Consider the following 7,132-nt stretch of genomic DNA (forward strand, 5'->3'; position numbering starts at 1 on the left):
GTGAAAATTTTCATTTTGCATCCTTAGCTCTGGCATAAAACTAAAAATATTTCTTAAACAGTCATTACATTTCTCCCCAAGTTTAAAGCATTTATTTCTAGATACAAGATAAGCCAATCAAATTGAAAGGAAATAATAATAAGAAAATAAGAATAAGAAAATAAGAAAGTAAAACAAACACAGAAAGTTGCTCTGGAGAGTTCTGAATTCTGGAGGGATCAAGGCAATTGCTCTTATGTGTTCCACTGTCCTCAAGTCTTCAGTTCTATGCCTTTTTTATCCTCTTACTAGGTCAGATTGCCTCAACTCAGTTGTTCCTGAAATGGCAAAACTAATTCCATTTTGCTCTAGCTGACTTTTGCTTTTGCCCTGTTCTTTTGCCTAGCTATTCCCACTGTAGCCAACCAGGCACAATATGTCATGCAAGTGGTCTCAGGAAGTGCATTGTTTCTACAATACTGGGAAACCTACAAGTAGCCAGGTACCATGTTCTCCCTCCCAGCCTCCCAGCAATCTCTATGGAGCCCATTGTTGTTACTATTCTGAGAAACTTTATTTTTCTTTATCAAAACTTTTTGTTAACTGAAAACCTCTTTGTTAACTGACGGGCCCCTGGTCTGGTGTAATGCTGGTGATCTGAAGTAACTATGGTTATTGGCTTTGCCCTTGGCGTGATGTAATTATAGTTTTAAGATGCATAAATCCTGCCCTGCTTCTCTTTGTGGTTGAGAGTTCTTGTGGGCATTGGTCCCCTCTCTGGCCATGGGCTATTAATAAAGGACTCTAATTTGACCATCACAATGTGGCATTCCTCTGTGCATCTCACTTGGTATCACAGTTACAGCAAAGATAGAAATCAAAGATGGGAGTGTTAGATTCCGGGCAGCACAACTCACATACTCTAAAATGGCAGGTTCGAACTTAGCCCTGAGCAAGTCCCTCTGCCTGTTGGGAGACCAGCCAACCCTGAGCTAAACTGCCCAGCCTATGTCATGGAAAGTTACCCAACCACATAACTACCTTTAAAAATGTCTGACTCGCCCTGCTCACTGCTGTTTCCCTGCTCCCCGAGAGGCAGCCCAGCAGTCTGTTTGCTCCCAAATAAACTGCTGCTCCTGCCCCATGGACTTGTCTGCTCTGTGGTCTTCATTGCGTCTGCTTCCATACAAGGAGCTGCTTCGAATTCCTTCTACACACCCATAAGACTGTTCCATCTCTCCCTGTGTTGAAGCATTTTCACCTCTCATGAAAGGCCAGTGGGCTGCTTTGTGTATTCTACCACCCTCTCACTCAGCTCACTGCGCTGATTGTTCTTGTATCTTCTCTATTATCGTCTTCCCAATTTTTCCTATTAGGCATCAAATACACTCCGCATCTCTCAAATTCAGAATGTGCTCCTTGAATTCTGGAGTCGTCTCAAGCTACCTTCCCATAATCCCAATCTATTTCTGTCTATTACCCAATATGTTGCCTCCATTTGAATGTGACTTTATCATTTAAAGAATGTGTACCCTAACCCCATGTCCCACCAAACACGTATTCTTTCATCTACTTTGACTCTACCAAGACAGGTCTTGCTAAAGCCATCAGTAACTTCCATGTTGCCCAAGAGAATGAGCCCTTGTTTGTCTCCATCTTTTTTCAGCTCCCTCTTCAGAAGTCTACCGAGTTGACCATAGTTGATAGTCTCCTTTTCCATCACCACAATCTCTTTGATTTTCTCCTAGTGTTAGCTATAAAGTCTCAGGACTCCATGTTCAAGCACAGGCTATTCTGAACCTCTTTTCATTACATATTTCTTTGATACTCTTCATGGTTAAACTTACTTCTCCCACTCACGGCAAGCCATTCATGGCATCTAATCTCTGATGTCCTGTAATCTACATGTACTTCCTACCTCCACCCCATTGTCCCTAATGCATCTCAAACCAGTAATGTCATAACTTGAACTCAGTAGTTCTCTTCTTCCAATTCTCTCTCTTCAGATTACTATTTCCCATGTCAGATGCTGATGGCATTACCTAGTTCCAGGAATGTAAGGACAGATTAGTCACAGGCCCCTACACTGCAGGATAACCAAGGAATGAGCTTGATTCTTCCTCTACTATGTATCTGAAGTCTATCAATGCCTTTTCATCTCTACTTCCAGTGCTAGTACATCGTATGCTATCGGTACACTATAATTCTGAAGCCATCAGACAGTATCCATCAAGGTACACGTGCTAATTTTGCCAGTTTATACAGCTTATTCAATACCTGCCTGTGACAGCAACACTGAGCTTCAACTTATATTGAACTTCTAGAATGCTGTTAGGCTTGGGTTTTCCAAACTCTATATTCAAGCTAGCCCTTTTATTATTAGGATTGTGAAAAGGGGGTTACACTCTAACACCGTTCTTTGTTTTATAGCTTTGTTAATATTTTATTACTATGAAAGATGAGATATATAGCATTTCCTTCCCTTTGGAATGTATATTTTGCTCAAAATTAAAAATAAGGAAATATTGACCACTGTGACCATTTGCAATGGTTAGATTTATTTGGAAAAGATAGGCTGTTTGCTTCAACTTTTTTGCTACCCTTTTAGATTACATTTTGGAATGAAAGATATGTTATATTTCTCAATGCAATAATACCATAGATAATCTGGCAGGAAAATGCCCTGTTGTTGATCATTCTAGTTTATCAGCAGTCTGTTTATAAAAGGCTTAGTTTTTAGACTTCAATGCTTTGAATTAGTCTGTGTTTTAAATGATGAATTAGAACTCTTAACTTTGTAATTCCCAATACTCTATTACAAAGCAGTTTTCAAAATATTTGCATAGAAAAAATTACTTTCCTGTCAGGCTCTAGATGAGAATGGTTCCTTTTCAGTGGCTATATGGACAGCTCTACTCAGGTAGACAGTGTCTCCCAGAAAGGCACCATTGCTGGATTCCTTCACTACCCCCAAACGCATTCGCACACCTACACATGCTCCTATACACATATGAACAAGGATGGGTTTTGTTTCTCGCCTCAGCACTGTGTATGACGTGGCAGAAGCAAATGAAGGAAAAGGGAATCAGAGAAGCACCACAACACGGCTGCCTACGATGTAAGAGGAAGAGACTGAGTGGGTTCCCAGGCTCGGAATCTGTGCCACACAAGACACAGACAGGAAGTGTGAAGACTAGAGGTTTTAATACTTATATCATCAGTTTCATCCGCCCTCCTGAAGCTTTTCAAAAGGTGTGACTCAGATTGGGAGACTATCAGATGTTGAACTTCTAAAGGTATTTCCTTATTACTGTTCCATCTGCCTTATAATTAGTGACAGTTCCTCCCAGATTTTGAGATCGCGCTGTCAGTGTTGTTCATCCATTGCTCCGAGTTTTCCCCTTTTCTATTACTTCGGGCGTATTTTAATGAGGATTTCAGGACAGCTGCACTGACGGCTCTCATCAGATTCTATTTTGAATTAGTAATTTGATGCAAAACAATTCCAATCCAGAGAGAATGGATCCTTTTTAAAACCCAGGTAAAAACAGGATCATAAACAGCAAAAGAAGAAACAAAAAAAAATTACAAAGATTTCAATAAATGAAAAGATACATATCCATCAGTGAAGACTGTGTTTTTAAAATTTTTATTTATTTTTGATTGCATATATACTGAACTTCCTTTTTTTAACAGTCTAAGTCTTTCACTTTTTGTACGTTCAGCCATGATTTCACAGGAATCGGCTCCATCAGCTCCGGGTCCTTTCGTTAGTTCTCACAAAGTGCCTCTCTGGGTGGGGTGGGTTGGGGCTTCAGCCGAACCCAGGTTTCTTTCTCTCTGGCTTCATTTTTTTCACTCATCTTCGGACGCTGTCTCAGCTCTTAGAGTGCTTAATATGCTCAATACACACAGGAATTCCCTTGGCAAGACTCTTGCCCTTAACTTGCTTGATTACAATGCCAACAGCATGCTGAGTGACAGTGTAGACTCTTCCAGTTTTGCCATGGTAACATTCATGGGGCATTCCTTTCTGAATAGCACCACTCCCTTACTACCTACGATATCACTCTTCTAGTAGATTCACATATAAGTGGCCAAAAGAAAGGCTTCATGTTTTCTAAAGGCCAAGAGAACAAACTGGTGAGGGCCTCTGCTCTTCCCTTTGTGTTAGTCATAAGAGGTCTGCTCTGGCTGAAAAGGGAAAATTGTATTTTTGCTGTTATTGTTTTATTTTTTATTGATTTTGTGCATTTCATATATTGTGATCATATTTCGAGCCCCTCACCAATCTGCCCTCTTCAGAGCTCCCTCTACCACCTCCCTTATCCCTGACCCTCACACACAGGTCCATCCATTGTAGCCTGTTCATTCTATCTAGCATCAGTTTCTTAAAGATCAACTGTCCTTCACCCGGCAGTGATCAGCTGCCGATAGCTCAGCTAAGGTTGCAGCTTCTTACCTGTGTCCCCACTTCTGTGCTGGTTTGCGTTTGCATGGGCCTTGTGCGTGCTCTCATCATCGCTGCAAGTTCATGTAAGCAAGTGCCCAGCCACCTGGAAAACTCTGTTTCCTGTGTTGATCTACCACCCCTGGCTCTTACAAGGAAGACTGCATTTTTAAAGCTCCATTTTGATTGATTGACAAATTATTCTCTGCCAATTTTTCACAAGGATTGTATTTTGAAGCTTGTCCCAATAAATCTAAACTCACTTGAACTTGTAATTGGAAAGTAACATTTTAAAAATGAAAATAGCTGGAGAAATTTACATTAAGCATATTAAGTTACACAGATAGAAAGTTCCTAAAGGGCAGTAAAAATGCAATAATAGCTAGAATAATCTCATGGAACTTAGAGTTCAGAAAGAAGTCACTATTTGACAAATTTAAAATGCCAAGCAAGTAGTAAACATTTTGGATTATTTTTGCAATTACATAGATCTTCTGATTAACCACAGGAAATAAAATTATACTACTCTACTTCATTAACTCATACAATAAGAAAAAACCTGAATATGAGTTTCAGTTTAATAGCTGACAGAAAGAGAAATAATTAATGTGTTAACTAAAACATGGGAGAATACTTATGTAGTTTTCAAATGGGGGTCTTTCTATATATACAAGCAAAAAATTCTCAAAAATTAATCATATATAAATATCCTGTGTGGGGCCTGGAGAGATGACTCAGTTTCCGAGCATTTTCTGTTCTTGCAGAAGACCCGGGTTTGAATCCCACCACCCACATGGCAGCTAATAACTATCTGTAACTCCAGTTCCAGGGGATCCGACACCCTCTTCTGTCCTCTTGGGGCACAGCATGACATGGGCACACGAACACACATGTAGTCTGTGTAATTTGAAATATCATGAAGAAATGAAAGAATAGGAAAATGGGAGAATTTAAAAGATTTATGTATTTATTTGTATGTTATGTATATGAGTGTTTGCCTGAATGTATGTGGGTGCATGATATGTGTGTCTGGTACCTGTAGAGACCAGAAGAGGGCATTGTATTCCCTAGAGCTGGAATTATAGATGGTTGTTAGTCACCTTGTGGGTCCTGGGAACTGGTCCTGGGTCCTCTCAGCCAGTGCTCTTAATTACTGAGCCATCTCTCTGGCTCCTCCTCTGGAAGAAATTTTTGTAAAACACATCTCAAGAGAGCTCTCCAGGTGTTCTTGGACTATCCCAAGTCCTCCACAGCCCTTCACCTACAGTTCTGAGCAACAAATGCAGAAATGCAGAGTAGGCCTGCAGCTGTAGCTAAGTGGTACAGCGCTTGCCTAGAATGACTGAGATCTTGGTTTTATACCCTAGAATCATCTAAAAAACAAACAAACAAATACTTGCAGAATATTCTGGCAATACAATATTCTGACATAAAGGGGAACTGTGTAGACTAGCCTAAGCCCCATCCCTGTCCCTTATAGGACAGGATGTCCTATTATGTCTTTTTTTTATTTTTTGCATTTTATGTGTATGTGTGTGTATGTGCGTGTGCATGTGACACAGTGCACTTGTAGAAGTCAGAAGACAACTTGTTCCTTCTACCTTCTGGATCCTAGGGATGAAACTCAGATCATCAGTCTTGGTGGCAAGCACCTTTCCATCTGTCTGACTCTACAATGCTTTAGCCCAGTGATTTATATGTCTTTGAAAATTAAACCCAGAGAACAGTTCTTTGTAGTGCAAGTTAGGCTTAAACAAAGAGATTCCATCTGCCCTGACAGTTTTCTAAGCCATGACATTTTGCCACAAATCCAGGTTCTTGCTGTTCATCCCTGTAAGTGATAAAGTTGCTTCACTTCACGTGCAACAACTCTGTCTCATTGAACTTGTGCAAAAGATAGACGCTGAAGTCCAGATGGTGTTGACATTCTTGTTCCTGTGCTTGGCTTAGCGATGCTCTTCACTGCCCTCTGCACAGTGATTGTCCTGCCCTAAGATGTGTTAAGCATGTATGTGACTCCAAACTTTTGATAAAAGGATCACATATGCTGGGCACAGTGGTGTACACTTTTAAAACCAGCACTCAGGAGGCAGAGGCAGGAGGCTCTCTGTGATATCAAGGCCAGCCAGACCAGCTAGGACTAGAGAGAGATCCTGTCTTAAAAAAAGGAACACATAAAATTAAAGATTAATACCCTATTGTTAAAATGGGTAAGGTACAAAGAAAAATCAGCATGTAATAATCAAAATATGTCAAATAATCAGGTCCTATTTTTCAAAAGGTAAATCATTGACAATGTAGGATCTTATTTATTATTTATTTATATTTATTTCTATGTAGACCAGGCTGGCCTTGAACTCACAGAGATCTGTCTGCCTCTGCCTCCCAAGTGCTGGGACTATAGGCATGCACCACCACGCCCAGCTAGGATCTTATTTTTTTTTAAAAAATACATGAAATAGTCTAAAATGCTTATATGAATGTAAACTCCCTTAGACTTCTACTGCGTATAAATGACCTAAATAGGTTCAGAATTTTAAACATGCATTAAGTTCCTTTAAACCAGGGGTATTCTTTGAACTGGAAATTCACCTTTCTATAATGTATTCTAAAAAACTGTGGTAAGGGGATCTTATTTTTTTTTAAAAAATACATGAAATAGTCTAAAATGCTTATATGAATGTAAACTCCCTTAGACTTCTA

Source organism: Nannospalax galili, unplaced genomic scaffold (assembly GCF_000622305.1).
Source record: "Nannospalax galili isolate Female #2095 unplaced genomic scaffold, S.galili_v1.0 scaffold1955, whole genome shotgun sequence".
NCBI lineage: Eukaryota > Metazoa > Chordata > Mammalia > Rodentia > Spalacidae > Nannospalax > Nannospalax galili.